General features: G+C 42.0%; 1 protein-coding gene across 2 annotated transcripts in view; it reads right to left on the minus strand.

Annotated features, from left to right (window-relative positions):
• Positions 1 to 19430, minus strand: part of AGTR1 (angiotensin II receptor type 1) — a 164239-nt gene extending 144809 nt beyond the window's left edge. Inside the window, exon 1 of one of the 2 annotated variants that reach the window (XM_078668063.1) lies at positions 18993 to 19430. The gene's annotated coding sequence lies outside the window, so the exon portion shown is untranslated. Of the gene's footprint in view, positions 1 to 18834 lie in introns of both variants that reach the window. The other variant, XM_078668062.1, reaches the window with a different exon arrangement.
• Positions 19431 to 19711: the final 281 nt, after the last annotated feature.

Consider the following 19711-nt stretch of genomic DNA (forward strand, 5'->3'; position numbering starts at 1 on the left):
TGTATAGCAAAATAATTTTTAGCTTTAAGAACAGCGTTTTGGGGTTGTACCCTGTGGTTTCCTTTCACTTTCAAATTCAGGCTTAATAGGACTCTGCATTCATACCCAAACAGTCTAAGTTTATCATTTGTATCTACCCATATGAGTATTCCCATTGGCATTGACAACCTGGTATGCTTCTTGTGCTTCCCTGTTAGAAGGGGGATAAGAAAGAAAGGCCTTTTTGCAGGGGGCCACACACAGGCCCATGCAGCCCTTTCAAAGTTCAGCATAAAGGCATCAGGGTCCTCTCCGTCCACATATTTTGCAATTCAACGTTAGGTCCCATGGATGTTGTACCTTGTATTCCAGATAAGCTGGATGTGAGCTGGAATTGATCCTCAGCCACCTTATGCAGTGAATCTATCTTGGCTTTCATAGAGTCTTGGAAGGTTTCCCGAAATGCCTTTGCAGATGACATCCGTCGTTCGAGGGCCCATTCCAGTTTTTGTTGGCCCTGTACCAATTGTTGAATGAGAGTCTCCATTTTGGCTTCAATAGAGAGTTGCCCGCATTCTCTGTGAAGTGCCAGAACAATTCTGCCGCGCAAGGGAGTGTCTATTGAGCCATTTGCTGCAAAACTCCGGGGGCCTGATTTAGAATTTGGGGGTCAGGTTGCTCCATCACAACCTAATGGATATTGCGTCCCATTCATTACGTGTGCTATAGGATTTAAGGCACTTAAGGCTGAATGGGGATGTCCGCCAAGTTTGTAATAAGAAACCTGATGACCAAATTCTACATTATGCCCTGAATTCTTGAATGTGCGGTAATAGGAGCTCATAGTAATAAACAGGATGTACTGTAATATCTCTTCTGGAGTAGCAGATAATTTTCATCTCATATTCACTTTAAAAGTGGTGTTAGAAATAGGGGTCTCTAGTTGGCAGAAGTAGGTACCTATGTCCATGTAGGGGCCCTTTTTCCGAGTCAGGGTAAGGGCGATACGCTTCTAAAATAACCCCTGCTCACCCCCTTGGTAGTTTGACATGAGCAGACAGGCTTATCTCAGAGGCAGTGTGTAACACATTTGTGAACACACACAGTAATACAGTGAAAACACTACAAATAGACACCACACCAGTTTAGAAAAATAAGTAATCTTTATCTAAACAAAACAAGAACAAAACAACAAAAATCCACAATTCCTTTAATAAAAATGTGACTTTCAAATGGTAGAAATAGTTCAGTTCAAAGCAAATTGCAGATGCAACAGTTTTCACACAATGTACCTTGGATGCGTCGCGCACACAAACAAAAAGAGTCGCAGAGTAGGTAATGCGTCGGTTCCTCACACTCAGAGAAGGTGATGCGTTGGTTCCTTGCTCCAGGGGAGGTGATGCATCAGTTCCTTACTGCTTCACAGGGGAGGTAATGCGTTGGTTTCTTACCGGAGCAGAGGTGATGCGTCGGTTTCTTACTGCATGGGGAGGTGATGCGTTGGTTCCTTACTGCGTCCCCCAGCGATGCGACAGGCTTGGTGCCTCGATGTGATATGTTGATCCAGGACGATCCGGGGGTTCCTGCAGCCACAGAGCAGGGCTTGCATCAGAATCGGTGCAGTGATCTTGGACTTCGGAGATTGGTACACTAGATGCGGCGTGCATTGATTTCTTAAGCCGCTGGCAGGCGGTGCGACAATTTCTTCGGCGACACGTCGGAAACAGGTGACGATGTGTCACGCTTCTCGAAGTTGCGTTTCTTTTCCAACTCCCAGCGCCAAAAAGCCTCCAGAGGTCTAAAACAACAGCAGACACCACTAAGGAGGTCAGAGAGCTGGTGGTGAAGTCTGTGTGTCCCTGAGACTTCAGAACAAAAGGCAAGCTCAGTTTTAAGCCCTTGGCGATCTTTTTCAAGCAGGGGACACAGCAAATAGCAAAGTCCTTTTCCCTTTCCTTGGAAGAAAGTAGCCACTGTACGCCATCCCAAAACAGCAAACGCACAGGGGCAGTATTCCTCCTCAGTTTCTCCATCTCTTCTCCTTGGCAAAGGTTCCTCTTGATTCCCAGAAGTGATCTAAAGTTCTGGGGTCTGGGCCCCAATATTTATACAGCAAAATCCTTTGTTTTCTAGTGACAGAGAAGCCCTGTACTCAGTCAAAACCAGTTCTTTCCTCTCTGGTGCAGCTTCCTGGCAGGAGATAGAAAGCAGACTAGGAAAGCAGACCAGGCCCATTCAGGTGAAAGGAAATCTCTGCCCCCTACTATAAATGCAGACCAGGTCTATTCATCCCAACCCTGACACATCCAGACTCTCTGGAGCCACTGCACATCCCCGTACCCTGTCACTCCAAAGCCAGACAGTCAATACACATCCTAGCAGAGGCATACTTGATGGCTCAGCAAGAAAATACCTACTTTCTAAAAGTGGTATTTTTACACACAGAATGTAAAAATCACCCTCACTAAAAGATGCATTTTAACATTCTGAGTTCAGGCATACTAAACTTTACTTTACTACCTTGTTCCCAGGGGTAGTTCGGAGTATATGATGTTTTAAGCAAACTCTCCATTCCATCCCATGGGAACAGATAGCCTTACAACAGTGAAAAACTAAATCGGCAGTCGTTCCTTATCAGGACATGCCACACACATCAGGGCATTTCCTACCTTTCACATACATTGCACCCTGCCCACAGGGGTACCTTGGGCCTACCACAGGGGTGACTAACATGTAAGAAAAGGGAATGTTAGGGCCTAGCAAGTGGGTGCACTTGTCAGGTCGACATGGCAGTACTAGACTGCACACAGGCTCTGCAATGGCAGGCATGAGACCTTGTTGCAAGGCTGCTTGTGTAGGTGATACAATCAATGGTGCAAACCTACTAGCAGCATTTGATTTACAGGCCCTGGACACACACAGTGCACTGTACTAGGGACTGACTAGTAAATCAAATATATCAATCATGGAATCACCAATCCATAACAACAATTTACAAAGGGGGCAATTTCACTTTGGCACTGAACAGCAGTGACAAAGTGCCCAAAGCATCTAGGAGGCAAAGGCAAAAATACACTGCAAACCCACGCCAATGGTGCCAGGTCTAACAGGTAGCATGTGTCCTAGTCGGTATTACTTTGTTCCCTTTTATGTTCATTTTGCCTAATGCTTAGTAAGGGATGCCTTTATCTCTCAGGTTGGTTCTCAGTGTGATAATAAGGATAAGTGAGTGGTGGTGGTTAATGGGAGTTTATTCATTGGAACTGGTCATTTTGCATGGACCAGTTTGACAGTAATTAGGCAGCTGAATGGGAATGGCACGGATTAGGAGTATTTCAGTGTAGCTGTGCGCTGTGTGTGTTGTTGTTGCGAGTGTACAATACCGAAGATATTGTTATTTGGTTGCTATGCATACTAAAGATCCAGACTGCAATCATCTTGACTCACCCACTTTATACTAAACTGTGATGAAGATGTTTAATCATATTTTTATTGCACATTTTTGTGCATTTTGTTATGGTATTGCAATTATTCACTTTATAACTCTTTTACAAAACCATTTCACTGAAAGGAAGCACTGCGAGGGACAGTTTATGCCTCTCCTTCATTTTCGTACATTTATTAAAATGCTTTGCATGCCCTTTATTGCAGGTTTCTTCTTCCTTTCCATCTTTGGCTACCTTCCATTGTACTGGTACCACTTGGGACACCATACTGAATGCTCTTATCATCACACTTCAGACATTAAGTATGCTGCAAAGAGAATTCACAGAGCCACTAGAAAGGTTGCAGGTCTTGATATCAAGCCTTATTTAGTAAGACTTGCTTCTTAGGTACCTAGCCTTGCAAATCAAATAAGATAACAGAGAGAGGAGTTTATTGTGGCCTTGTCCTTCCTCTCTGTCTTTGGATTCTTAAGAAATATGATTTCATTGCACTGTGAGCTCTTTGGGCAATATCTTCCTTTGTTACCAACACATTCAATTGTATAACTATACTTTATGACATCATACTCTAAGCATCAAAATGTAGAATGCAACATGGATGAACAGTGGACATGCACAGTGACCAGACTCCCAGGGCACCAAAGGCAATCAATTCATCCACAGGCTGTGTCAGAGGGCAGACAGCCTGAACAAATGTTTTTTTTCTGGTAGTATTTGGTATTCCTTGGAAGCTCCTAAGGACTGAATCTTCCCTTGTTGCATGGAGCATGATAATACACAGCACAGAATAAAACAAGTTTTGTCTCTACACGTCATACACCAAATAGCCTACTCCCTAATTGTAATTGAACGTTTGGCACCCGGGAAAATACTAGGCAGATTTCTAAAACCCTCTTAAGTTAGTCTGTGTAGGTAAGCGTGTACACTACCAATACAATTAAAATCGTAACACATTAACCTAATATAGAGAAAATGTGGTAAAAAATGTCTTTGGGGTGGAAAAGAACAAGGAGATTTTACGAGTTGCTGAAGATGCGTCACATAAAAGATAGATTTTTGAATTAGAAAATACCCTCTCTTCGATAGTTTCTAAGTGTTTGCCAAGAAGGCTGAAGAGCCAGTAAAATGTTATGGAGCGTAGGTAGATATATATGCTCTTCAACCACACATTTATAATGAGCAAGACCTCATTAAAGAAAACTGTGTTCTGTTCTTGAGGTCTCATCTCCAACAGGAAATATGTTGATTACAGTCAGCGCAGAGGCAAGCCACAAGAACGGTACGTGGTCAATGCCTGAAATTGTAAGCAGGGAAATATAAGGTCGTTTTATTCTTGTGTGGGTTAAAATCAGTAACAGTATTCAAAAAGTCCTGGGATAGCTATATAGCAGAGTACCCATGATATAAGAACAGTGACAAAGCTGTGGAATAGGAAGATTGCATGCTGTTCCGGAAGGCCTGTCACAGGAGGGCCGTGTGAGCATAATACAAATGTATTTGCTGTGATAGTGGTGACTTCGTCTAAGAAGGACTGGTGACCATAACAAGCATAATCACAACTAATTTGCAAGTATGCAAGATCCATAGCGTATCTTATACACCCACTCACAGACACACAGTCACACACACACTTACTCACAGATCCAAACATCCACATACACACCTACTCACAGACCCATAGCACCACTCACAAACCCAGACAGGGACTCGACCACCCACTCATAGACCCACACAGCCACTCACAGACCCATAGTTCTACTCACAGACCCAATCACAGACCCACAAAGCCACTCACACACCCATTCACAGACCCACACAGGCACTCACACACCTACTCACAGACCCATACAGCCACTCATTACATCCACTCATAGACCTATATGGGGACTCACACACCCACTCACAAACCCATACAACAGTTCACATATGCACTCACTGTCCTATACAGCCACGCACACACCCATTCTCGAAGTTTACAGGTTACAGTAGGGAAACAAAATGTAAAAACCTGTAAAAATTCACTGAATAAAACAAAAGGTTACAAGGACGTTATAGTTAGGAAATAGAATTTAAAAAACCTGAGAAGTTCATTGAAAAGAAATCCAAAAATTATAGGGACATAAAAGTTAGAAAATAGAATTTATAAAAACATAAAAATTGACTGAAAAAAGCAAAGGTTAGAGGAATGTTATAGTTAGGCTCAGATTTCACTTGTACACAACCATAGAAATTCAGATGTTATAGTTACCTGAGCTAATTATAACTTATGACCCATAATGCACTGCTTATGACCTCACATAATACGTCACTCATGACATGGCCAGTGGAATCACTGATGAAATCACGGATGATATCTCAAACGACATCAGGCCCTTATCAGCCCACCCATGACACGCCGTGACACAGGGCAGTGACCACGCTGCATGGGCGCAACTTATGGGCTCAAAATACTGGGGATGTAGCTGCTGCAAGGATGCAAAGAGCCTAGCTTGGAGTGAAGTTGAAGTTTAAAGCATAGCATGTACACTTGAACTGTAGGACGTGAGCACAGCTTGTGGCAAACTTGTTTTGGAAGCATAACCATGCGGATCAGATTGCAGGAAATGCTCGGGCTGAGTGCAGAGAAGCCTTTTATAGCCCTGAGACTTCTACAACAGTGGGAAAGCCAATAGTCCATTGGAGTTCCCTTGAGAATGGAGAGGGTGCTGAGAGGAATCTTGATGATTCCATCACTGCAGAGGCAGGCGGCAGCAGGCCAACACAACAGAGCACAGTGCAAAGTGCAAAGTGGCAGTCCCTCCTGGCAGCACAGCATTCAGGAGGTAGCAGGCCAACAGAGCAAAGCGAGTGGCAAAGTGGCAGTCCTTCCTGACATCATAGCTCCCCTTGGTTGCACAGTCTCCTCAGGACCCCAAACTGAACTAGTTTTGGGGGTGTCAGAGGTCTAGCACCTATACCAAAATGTGTCTTTGAAGTTGGATAGACCATAAAAGAGGGCTTTGATCCTTACAAGTTCGCTGCCCTTCCTTCTCTGTCTCCAGACGCACTTCAGGGAGTATGCAGCTCTATGAGCGGTGACAGGCACAGCCCTATTAAGGTGCAGATGTCAGCCCCTCACTCCTAATCTGCTGCAGGAATGTCCATCAGCCTGGTGTTGGGCCATCAAGATGCAAATGTCACACCCCAGCTCCCTTTGTGTGGCTGTTTTAAGGCAATTCCCATGTTAACCTATGGGAGAGATAAGCCTTGCATGAGTGAAAAAGTAATTTACAGGTTTTTCAACTACCAGGATATATAAAACCGAAAAGTACATATCCTACCATTTAAGTGCACTGCACCCTGCCCTTGGGGCTGCCTAGAGCCTACCTCAGGGGTGACTTCCATGTAATAAAAGGGAAGGTTTGAGCCTGGCAAGTGGGTTAACTTGCCAGGTCAAAATGGCAGTTTAAAACTGAACACACAGGCTCTGCAATGCCAGGCCGGAGCCAGCTAATTTCGGGCAAACGCAACAACTGATAAAAGCCAGAATAGGGCAACATCGCAGCCGCATTAGGAAATCTGTTTTGACTGCACCCCTTGTTGCCCATTTCAAAGAATTTAATCACTCTGCAGATGAAATGAGGTGGCAAGTTGTAGATATTGCAACACTACCAGAAAGAGGAGGCGACATTGCTCAAATATTACAGCGCCGTGAATGTCACTGGATTGATAAAATCAATTCAATAAATGAAGGGTTGAACTCTGCTGATGAATGGAGGGGCTTTGTATCTACCCTGATTTAATATACATATCAATAACATTTGTTAGGTTTCTGTAAATGTTGCAATGGTTATGCTATGTACTATATTGATGATAATTCCATCTGTACGTATTTCATGTCTTCCTTGTTTACTAAAAAATGTATATATAGTTGTTGACACTCAGAGGTATATAAAGTTGCCTCAATAATGTAGACATCTGCCTAATAATATCGCTGTAATGGATGCATTGTTGATTTGAATACTTGTGCAACATTTCGCTGTATTAATATGAAATGATGAGTTCAATGTCCATATAGGTTGTTATTATATATCTTACATTGGTTTTATTAACAAAGAGACTGACATTCGCGATCCTTATGGTTAATACACACACTGTGTAATTGGACTCATAAATAGTAGACTTGAGTCCTGGAGAGTCAATATTGGGTGCAAACTTGCAAGGGATACATCCCTATTGCGACACAGCATAACAATTTTAACTTTAATACATTAGTATGTGGACCCGAACTCTGTAAACCCCCGCTAGTCCTCTTTCTATTTTATCTACACACGTCACGTATCACGTTATAACCGTGATGACGTTGTACTGCGCGACACAAATCTTGTATCATACAAATGATCGGAGGCAGCGGTTGAGCTGGACCACGAATACGCACAGGTATGAATAAGAGAGCTATTGTATTCAGTGAACTTTTGGATATATTGTATACTCGGACTATCTTACTGAGACAGCGTTTCTTACTATAGATAATCTCTGGATACTCTGCGCAGCGACGGCATTGACCGCCAAAATCTAAATAGGACACGTTACCAGCTGTTATACACAGTGGTAAGTCGAGATGTTGTATTAGTCCTGATTTGTATTATATAGTTTACATCCCAATGTACGTCACTAATTCTTGGTTTATTCACTTCTCGACAGTGCCCGGCCGGGTTCACTGTAAGTAAATTTATTTTACTTCCTCACGCATGGGCTATACATACCCCTTTGCAAGGTAATTTTCCGTGAATACTTAATATTCATGGCGACCATACATAGAGTCACAATTTCTTATTTATTTTTGTAGACGTCCCTCACTGCCCAGTCCTGACGAGACCCCCATCCTAAGGGTCGAAACGCCGTCGACGCACTAGGAAACGAACCAGACTTACACAGTTCCTATAATTGTATAGCAGCTGTACAACTATTGGTTGAAATAATCGCTCTGAGTCTAGTTTCCTCTTTTGTAAATAGTCACAGCTGAAACCTGTATAGTTCACTCAATTGTATATGTTTTTGTTTCGCTCACTATATCACTTGGGACACATTGCACTTTGCATAGTATATGTATGTCGCAGTCAAATTACAGTATTATTCGTTTTCATTTTGAAATACAAGAAAATGTTTTGAACCAGCACAGTTGTGTGTCTCTCTTTTCCTTGCCACCCTCCCTCTAATGATTGAATTGCTATTGAGCCTGATATATTCATTAAGTAGCAGAAAAGTAATATGCCACAGGAACCATTGTTTTTCTGGATAACTCGAAATAAGGCCCATAGTTATAGTCAGTACTCACGCTTGCAGCTTTCATTTGTTTTACTCTGCTGAATGGAATGATAGCATATAGGTGGATTTACAGCTTTTTTGTTCACAAGGTGAAGACATGAACATACATAGGCTTTCTTAAAAATGGAATGGAAATACTGCTCTTTAAAAAATAAAAGTATCTCAAATGGGCTTCCTTGTTGAATAAGTCTTTTAAATTTACCTCTTGTAGCACACACTTGATCTTCTTGCTCCATTTCATAACACTCTACTCTAAGGACACAGGTGAGCTCTGTTTTTAGCAAAAGGGCCCTACTCCAAGTTTCCATATTATTGTAGCCCAAGGTGGTGTTTCATTTTGGGATTTGCTTCTATTACAGTTACTTATAACAAAAAAGCCAGCCCTATTTGCTTTGTCAAGGCCTATTCTGAAATGCCAGAGGAAGAGACCTCTGTTTATACTTCATACGTTATTTTACAATAACTGTGGTCATTATAGCAGCCAAAGAGAATTATCGTTTCCCATAATGTACAGAACTCCTTCTTCGACCCCCTAGGCTGAGGAATATCCTTTTTGAGCTACATACTTACTGCAGAACTGTCCCAGTAACCATCTTAGTCCATTAGGTTCCAATGGAAAAAATCAAGTTAATTCTACCTACATTATTACGAAATGTCCCTTTGGAACAAGTTTCCCAATTGCAGTGTCGCTCGAGGATCTTCTATTAGAGGCCGAAAGGAGTCCCTGGGGACGAAAAGTCATCTGGGAACAGAGCTGGGAACTGAGTGATTTCAGCATGTGTGAAAACAAACCAACAACCAAGGAAAAAGAAACAGCCGTCTGTTTTTACTACAGTTGACATCAGGAACCCCTGGCTGCTTTCTCAGCAGATATCAGGCTCGCTAAAAAAAAAGTTGATGTGATAAATATTTTTACATATTCGCTTGGGGTTGCAGGGGTCACGAGAGTCAACATTAAAGTGGAGAGGGAGGTTTTTCTGTGTAGGGGGGACAAATGATGGATGGGAAGCAAGCACAGTAAGGAGGAAACTAAATGTGGACTGATGTGAATGTTTGCTCGTTGCATTGCTTGCTTTTTATGTAATGTCTTATTAGAAATAACGAAATCAAGATGGTACTGCATCCGCGTAGGAACAGAACCATGATTCATAATGTTAAATATCTGCACCTGTAGTGTGGGATTTTTAATATGGGAATATTGTAGCTCATTAATTTTGTGATCAAAGTTTAGAAAAATAATTGCATATAAAGAAGTATAGATGTGTTATTCTTACTCCAAATCTTTCAGCCAGATTCATCAACGGAAAATCGGCTCGCAAAGGGCCAGATTCTGAGAATCTGGCCCTTTGCGAGCGCAATTTTTGCATTTGGGATTCATCATCCCAAATGCAAAAATCGCAAATTGCGAAATCGCTAAATTGCGAGGAATTGCATTTAAGGAATCTCTATTTGAGATTCCTTAATGCAATTCATGAACCATTTTAGAATTGCAAAATCGCAATTTTTGGCCGCTATTTACCGCGAAGTCTGACTTCGGGGTAGATAGCGAAAACTTAGAAAAATGCACTTTACTTCACTGGTGTCCACCTTGCACAATAGGGCAATCAGGCAGTGCCTGATGAGTTGGTCTTACATGTCAGTGTGTTGGCAGTCTGTGGGCCAGTTTATGGTCTGCTAGGCCTGTTTTTTACGATTGCTGTCTCTGAAATTACTACAAACATTGCTTGTCCCAGGATACTTGTTTGTGGTCTATTCAGGACCTGGCTTGGCTTGGCAGTTCGATCCCATGAGGCACAGGGTAAAGACTGATTTGCACATGACTGGGTCCAAACTGGGATGGCATGGTGAGCAAAAGAACAATGGATTAAATCCATTGTGACTGGGGGTAAATGTTTGCATTCTTCAGCATTCCGTTCATCATTTGTTCCATTTGCTTTTGTCACACTTAGTGGGAAGGATATGCCCAGACGTGGGTCCTGTGCTCACTGCGCCACTAGATTAAAGCTAGCCTGGCTGATGGTGGGTGATGCCCCAAAACTGGTCCCAGGATGCTTGTTTCTGGTCTAGGGAGGACATGGCTTGGCAGTTCAGGCTGGACTGTTCCCATGAGGCACAGGGTCAAGACTGATTTGCATATGGCTGGGTCCCAACTGTGGTGGTGAGGAGAGCAAAAGAACGATTTATTAAACCCAGATCTTTGTGACTGGGGATGAATGTTTGTATTGTTCAGCATTCCATCAATCATTTGTTCCTTTTGCTTTAGTTGCTCTGAGTGGGAATGATGGGGTGATGCTCCAAATCCAGTCCCTGGATGCTTGTTTCTGGCCCAGGGAGGACCTGGCTACGCAGTTTGGCTTGGACTGTTCCCAGGAGGCACAGGGTGAGGAATGATTTGCATATGGATGGGTCCAAACTGGGGTGGTGTGGTGAGCAAAAGAACAGTAGATTAAACCCAGATCTTTGTGACTGGGCATGAATGTTTGCATTGTTCAGTATTCCGTCCATCGTTCTGTTCCTCTTGCTTTTGACACCCTAAGAGGGAAGGGCATCCCCAGACGTGGGACCCGAGCTCACTGTGCCACTGGATTTAAGCTAGCCTGGCTGATGAGGGGTGATGCCCTGAAACTGGTCCCAGGATGCTTGTTTCTGGTCCAGGAAGGACCTGGCTTGGCAGTTTGGGCTGAACTGTTCCCATGAGGCACAGGGTCAAGACTGATTTGATATATGGCTGGTTCTAAACTGGGGTGGTGTGCTGAGCAAAATAATGATTGATTAACCCCAGCTCATTGTGACTAGGGGTGAATTTTTGCATTGTTCAGCATTAGGTCCATCATTTATTCCTTTTGCTGCAGGAAGCTCACATAGATATATTCTCACATATCTTGCAAAACAACTATACAACTTGTCTTTATAAGTTTAAATTGACCCTGACTTCCAAATGTGAACCACGTTTTTTAGCTACCTTATTTGCTAATGGGGACAACTTTTAATTTGGTGCCTAGACCTATTTTCTGTCCAAGTCTGACCCTGGTTGAGTTCACAAAACATGAATTTACTCTGGTAAATTGATTTCTTCTTATATACAATGACACCTATATCAAATAACAATAAGCATGCAAATTGGTCGGTATTCTCAACATCCCAAATAATTTAATGTTCCATTTCTGACTTCTATCTGGAAACAGTTGGAAATGTACTCCTGTCAAGGTATAAAGATACAATATAGCCAGGATGAGAAGGATGAGGTGCATAACACTTGTTCCCTAACACTTTAGTGAGAGAACAAGAGAAGGGTTTTTTCTCCTTGGAAAAATGCTTTACGCACATAGAAAAAGAGTAAAAAAGTTAACAAGTGTGAATGAATGTCTGCTAAGCACTGACACTTATAACTGTGTGCCATGTACATTTATGCCGCTGTGAATTTGCTTGGAATGTTTCAACTACATTTAATTGCCTGTGGGTTTTGCTCTTGCGCATCTTTCAGCAGAAGAACATGGATCTGGCCAGGAGCTTCCTACAGGCAGCTAACACGAGACTCCTGGTGGTTTCCAACACTTGTTTTGAATGTAGACCAGTAAGAAAGTTTTCCTTTAGACAACTAAGGGCAAGATCACAAAACATTTTGGATGGTGCTAATAAATGTCCTTTCTATTACGTAAGGCAGTGCTTAATGCAAACGTCATTCACCTCGTTGTGAAAGCAGATTTCTAAGAACATTTTCATTTACACAACCAAGGTCCAGATAACAAAGCATTTTGGCTGGTGCTATTAAATATCCTGGCTGATAAATAAGGCAGTGCTTGATGCAAACATCTTTTACCCCCTTAAAAAAGCAGATTTCTAGAGGTGGTAATGTGTGACAAGAATAATTGTACAAATTCAAACAGATTGCCTTTAAGGACCAGCAGCACTAGAACACCACACTAAAACGCCACATCACACAAACAGCAAAACCACACAATACAACACAACCTGGCAATGCTAAAATAACACAATGATAAATACACAGCACATTAATACGCACCAACAAAACGCAACAAAACAGCAATAGAGAGAATGCAAAAATACAGCGTAACAGCACAAATCAATGTAGTACAGCAAAACAACAACAAACCACAATGAATATGTGACGTTACAACGTGATGATTTTCATCGCGGTACGTTACATCGCAGTTATTACAACACAAGTCAATACAACGACTTGCGCTGGAGGGCACTGGACTTAGGAATAGTATGATTTACTATTCAAACTCAAGCCTACGTAACAGTAGGGAAGGTGTTGTAATAGTAAGTTATACTATCCTTAGTGTATAGCGCCATCCATCGCAAGTCGTTGTAACGACTTGCATTGTAATGACTGCGATGTAAATGTATTGCGGTGTAAAGACCGCGATGTAAAGGTTGTTTCCCAACCACAATACCCCACCAGTACAAAATAACAACATAACCCAAATTTGTGAATGTGTTGTGTTGTGTTAGGTTGTGCTGCATTTCTGTGTTCTGGTGTTGTGGTATGGTGTTGCTAGGTGGTGTTGTAGTTGTGATTTTTGTTGGATTTTGTTGTGTTGTTTGTTAACTATTGTGTGTTTTTATTTTACTTTGTGTTAAGTTATTGCTTTGTGCTCTGTAGTACATTATGTTAGACATTTACACACTTAGGGCCAGATGTAGGTAAATTTTATTTACCGACCTCTTAAATACCGAGTCATACCGACTCGGTATTTCAGAGGTCGGAAAATAAAAATACCGAGATGTAGGTAATTGCAGATGTGCAATTACCGAATCGGAAACAGTCGGTAATTTCCGATGTGGTAAATACCAACCAGTTAATGCCCATGCATTCCTATGGGCTTTGAAGCCCATAGGATTGATTGGACATATACAGGTCGGTATTTACCACATCGGAAAATACCGACTGTCACAAGGGTGCAGGGGGTGTCACTTTGACACCCTCTGGCACCCCCAAAAGAGGCTCGGGTGCCATGTGGCAGGCATACCTGCCCTAAGGGCAGGTCTGCCTGTCATATGGCATAGGTGTGCATGCACACATGTGCATGCACACCAGAAACGGTATTTTACCATCAAGTAGTATTTGATGGTAAAATACCGATTTTGTACTGCTTGTGGGACTCAGAAGAGTCCCACCTACATACCAATTTTCCGGAATCAGTAATGATACCGACTCGGTATTTTACATACTCGGTAAATTTACCTATCAGTAAATTTACCGAGTCTGTAAATTACAGGGACCTACATGTCAAATTGCTTTTACCGGGTGGTAACGGCCGAATTCGGCCGTTACCACCCGGTAAAAGCCTACCTACATCTGGCCCATAGTGACTAGTTCAAATCATATACTGTACAGCACATTCACTAACAATATTAACCATGTTAAGAATGCCGTATTTTTAATAAACCATTGCACCCAACTTTTAACTTTGAAAAACGTTCTGTTATCTTATGATTTTAGTGTTGTTATTGTTGTGTTGCAATTAGAGTAACCCAAGAGAAACCTCCAATCCGCCGATCTCGCCCTCGCTGAAACCCCCTACATCTGCAGAGCCAGAACGGGTGAAAAAGCCTTCTCCTACATCGCGGCAAAGACCTGGAACGAGCTCCTGATCAACATCAGACGTGCCCCTACTCTGCACATCTTCAGGAAGACCCTCAAGACGACTGACCGGTGCCGCACCCTCCCAGCAAACTTGAGGCCCTTATGGGTGAGTAGTGCGCTGCACAATCCCCGGATTGATTGAGAGTAATGCACTTTACATTTGTTATATTAATTTTCTTTTACAATCTACACTAAGATGTGATCAAGTCACCATGTAATTAATGGTGGATACAGATGATTTGGGTTCCAAAGTGATTTACCCCCATTGGCCACACCGGGAGATCCCGGGAAAATAGCCTTATCTTTATGGACTTTACCTTATCTGCCAAAGTTAGGATCACTTGGGTAAACATAGTATTACACAGGAACACTAAAGTGGTCACTGTAAACATGAGGTATTTTACTGGTTTGATGTTTATGATGAATTTTTAAGAGTTTTCCAAAGAACCTTTTGAAGTGTCTATAGTCTTGTATGTGTAGTTTATGGACATTTCCCTATTTTGCTTTGCCTTTTACATTAGATTTAACACCTGTCTTCTTTTATTCTACAGTTTTCCTTGCAGTCCGTGTTAGACTAATTACATTTTTTTCAACCCTTAGAAGTTACTTTTCCCTGTGTTTTACACTTTGATCTCTATTATCAATTAGGTTTAGATATTTGATTTCCTTCAATCTTAACAAAATTACATTTTTCTCTTAGCCATATCCTTTTTTTGCCTTTTGGAAAAGTGTCTGCTGATTTTCATGCTGTTACTCTTTGGAGTCGAATGTCAAAGATGTGCTTAAAACTGTTTCCCAGTGCCATTCTTTGCCACTAACATAAATGCAGTGCCTCGAGTACATGAACCCCTTAAGGTGTGTGCAATAAGACATCATTGTTAATACATGTATCCTGAGCCTCTAGCCACAACAAGGAAGCTTGAAAGGTGCCACTTGTTTTGAGTTTCAAAGTGCTACTGGCAATCATAAAATGGTTGCCAAATCACGAGACTTGCAAATAGAGTAAATAAGACCAAATTACATAGAGTTACACCAGGACATGGCCATTTTTCACCAATCCATGCACTGACTGGCCAGAGCAAAGCAATATTTGATTGACTGTTGAAAGTACTCCTCTAATTTGTCATCTTGCATAGTTTTTCGCTTCTGAAAATCAGTGCAGATGTTAGTGCAAAGATGTATAGCACTGATTCAATGTATGTACTCTGACAATGAGTCTTGAGCCCCAGATCTGCCATGTATCACCTAGTATGCCAATGAATCTTGGCTGAGATGGATGCATGCTGGTATCACAGCAGCTAAGAAGGTTGTGAATGTAATTTTGATATACTGTACTGTTTAATTGAAAACATTTCTCATTACAAAAATAATTTGATACATTATTAGATGAATTTTGCTGGTAGTTCCAACTATAATTTTGATCTTATATACGATATTACATTTTAGTGAGTATATACCCGAGCAAAAATATTTGTGTGATCAATACATTAGCAATCTTTCAGCAACATCTGCAGTTGGCTAATTTGGCTCCATATCATGTTTATAGTCAATCGTTGCGAATGTTCAAATGATTGTGTGATATTGCACAAAAAGTACGGAGAAAATGATTGTGCAAATGCAGCTATTGTACATAATATAGCTGGGACGAATGGAGGTCATATATTGTATATCTAAAACGGCTCGCCCCAGTCTATCATTGTTCCAAATTTGATAAAATATTTACACTTGAGTTGGGTTATTCTGATAGGCACTATTCGAATTCAGCTAAACTCTAATTAATGTTATCACCCAGGGCTGCCATGTCCATAAGAGTTCAGTCAACCAATGTACAGAGTCACCAGCAGAGGGCAGCAAACAGAGCTGCATTGCAGCAAAAAGCTGCAAATACAGCCCCATAATCCTTTGTTGTTCATCGCTTACTTTTCACAAGAACACGTTGGAGAACGTATTTGCATAAATTCAAATCTTTACATGTACAACGTCAGATTTTAAGGTTTATTTAACAACGTAAAGGTTACATCTACCACCCCCTTACTAAATTTTAAAAGAACACCAGTCAGAGATGTCTTTTATTTTCATTCAGTTCTCATTTTTATTCACCACAACTCAACAGAGAAGGTGTCAAGCAGCTTATGCAGAACAGACACATTTAATGAGAGCAGAGCTTAGCTGGTAAAGATAATGACAACAGTTACAAAATCACCAGAAAGATGTAAATGGAGGAGAGAAAATTATAAATAAAAGAAGAACACAGCAGGCTGAATGCCATGGGGATGAGGTGGACAGAGGGGCGTGAGAGGAGAGACTAAGGAAGGAGGAAAAGACCGAGACAGTGGTTTTAAAAAAGCTTTAGGAAATTCGGAATAAGGGAGAACCTTCAAGTTGGGGTCCTCAAGACATAAGGAGTCAAGAGTTTAGATGAGGGGGTAAGGCAAAAAAAAGTAGGATGCGAAGACAGCGAGCGCTGACGGGGAAGCAGAATGGGTTTGTAGAATTCAAGTAGGGGATAAGACTGGGTAAATGACGTCTGAATGGAGACATTTGAGGGAGAGGCCTGGAGTAGAAAATGGTTAAAGTTCACAAGAAGAGAAAGGGTAGAGTAGGTGGGTAGATAAGCAGAGTTGATGAGGAGAGATTAAAAAGGAAGACAAAGGGCCTGATTCACGAAGGTAAACATACACTTTTGTACATGTATGAAATTAGTTTGCTATTCACAAACTCTGAGTTAACAGTAAGTTTACAACTGAAATAATTCTGGAGTCGGGCGGAGAACTCTGCACATAAAAAGACAGGACAGTCCTATCTTTTGATAGGAGCAGTTCTCAGCTCCAAAACTGCAGAGTCTCTGCACTCATAAACTTACTATTAAATCAGAGTTTATGAATATAAAAAAATAGTAAACGTGCAGAAAATTGTGATCTTACCTCTGAGAATCAGGCTCTGTGATCAGAAAAGAGAAGCAAGTGGTCAGTGAATCAAATCAACTTACGCAGATTTTAGAGAAGTGCATTTTTAGTCCTTTGCAAAATTGAACAAGGTCTTTAGAGCATCTCAGATCAATTGGTATTGAATTCTTGATGGTGGGGCTAGATTCTTCCATCTCCAGTTATGGGTCAATTTAAGATCTAAGAGCTCAGATTTATTAATGCTTTGTGCAGAGTTTATGTCTCATTTGGGACGCAAGCCCGCGCAATGGGGTTGGGGTGGGATTTACTATCCAACACAAATCAAGATTTGCGTAGGCTAGGATCCCAAAGTAATGCCAATCGCTTTGCATTACTGAGTGTCAAGGGAGTGTTCTATGGGCGGTGCATGGGAGTTTCCATACAACCACCCATGGGTTTGACAGAAGTCCCTGTATACAAACATTGGTAGACAGGGATTTGAGGGACAATATTGCGCTTCCTTGAGGTAAAATTAATGAGCAGAATTGTTTTTGTTTCTCCTTGTTTTCCAAACTTTGCATATGTGCCTCATTGTACAGCACACATACAATGTGAGAAACGCCTTAAAAGATAATCCTTGTATTAGAAGTACCCCCTTCCAGTTCAAAACCTATGCTTCAGAGAACGCACACACCCTTGCAGTAGGGTGCGCGCTGCCAAAAGTGCGCCAGCACTGGGGGAGAGATATCTTATTAGATATGCTGCATTTTTTTCTCTCTCTTTGACGCAAGGCAGAGAAGCAACTTGGCTGCAGCCCCCATATGTGGCTGGTTTCACACTGCAAAATGAATGTCAATGTCTGCATGCAAATATGTTTTTTAACACAGAAACACCCCCATAACACTATGCTTTGTAATTTCTGGCCATTATCACTTAACGTTTTAAACTGTCATCCTCATTAGAAAACATACTTTTATGAGAATAGCAAATCAGTCTATTAGCTGCTCCCCTGCCTTCGAAACATAGCTCAAAGCTCTGGCGTACTTTCAAATTGCTGAAACGTGACGCAGGTCAATAAACGCAAATGACATGTATGTATGTCTGTATTTATGTATGTATATGCATTTCTGTAGGACGAATCTAGCCCAAAGACAGCGGAGCTCTGTACATGGTCACAGAATATATATGCTTCTGTAACGACCGTATCCCCCAAAAAGTTATTTCCTGTAAAAGAGAGGGACACATTTCGACCCACAGACATAACCCAGCAAGGTAACACCAAATATGCAAAGCGTAGACGTTGCTTAATAAGAACATGTTTGCATTATAACAAGCCACAGCGTGGTGTGTAAGTGAAAAACATATTTACAATGCATTCTTATTTCCAAGTTTAAGCACCTCTTTTGCCACGTTAGTATATATTTGCTTTCTAGAGTACCCGCGGTTGAGGCTATTGCACTTATTGTGCCACACAATTCCAACCCTTAACTTTTTGAAAGAAAGAATCTGCAAGCGAAGCGAGTAACAATGTTGCGGGCAAAGCGCTTCAAGCGCCACGTCAAGATAGAAAGCGCTACATAAATTGTACTTCCCGAAAACTTACCAGTGGTTACCAAGGTGACGGTTGTTAAAACGAGCGATGCCCCCAAATCGTTCACAGCTTCACAGGCACCGTGTCCAAGCAAGCGAAGGGGAGTGCAGTGATTGAGCGTCAACGAGCAACATTCGACAGTGAGAACACACAGGACTGTAAATACTTACAGATGTGCTGAGGAGAAGGCGTGGTGGTGAGGCGCAGCCGCTGGGACCGCAGCTGGAGCGGCAGCGCAGTCCTCGACAGCCTCTCTCCTGGTACTGACAGTTTCCTAAATCTGTGCACTACACTTTTGTTGCGGTATTAAAAGCGACACAGCGCCTACATTAACACTTCAGCAGTCAATGCGCGCTAATGTTACTCTCGACGCCGATGCACAAATCCCTAACTTACTTCGCCATGGTCAATAAGCCTGGCTTATTTTAAATACATTCGTGGAGCGTGTTCCAGTCTAATGACAAAGCTTGTTTGGCAGCGTTAGTCAGGCAGAAACAGAACACGAGCTTCAGTTGCTAAACTCTGCCAAGAAGTTAGTATTTTTTCTCTCTCTCCTCCCTTCCTTTGCTCAGTCTGTATCTACTACAGTGGATCCGAGCCCGCATCACGTTATCTGTCCTCTATCTCTGTCGCCTAGTGACAGGGCGACTCCCACATTTATACTGCGGGCTTTGTTTACCAGATGGGTCCCCATCCTCTCCCATTCTCCACGAAGGGAGGGACCTCGCGTCCCACGACCATGAAAACAGAAATAAAAGCTCGTCGTGGAGCTAGGAATATTCCACCCCTCCTGCCGCCCACCCCTCTTTCCCTCAGAGCTCACCCAAGCTCAGAGACACCTGCTTAATCAGCCACATCGTGTAATCAGATTTCCTCACACGGCCAGGCA

The sequence above is a fragment of the Lissotriton helveticus genome, chromosome 11 (genome assembly GCF_964261635.1).
Source record: "Lissotriton helveticus chromosome 11, aLisHel1.1, whole genome shotgun sequence".
NCBI classification, from domain to species: Eukaryota; Metazoa; Chordata; class Amphibia; order Caudata; family Salamandridae; genus Lissotriton; species Lissotriton helveticus.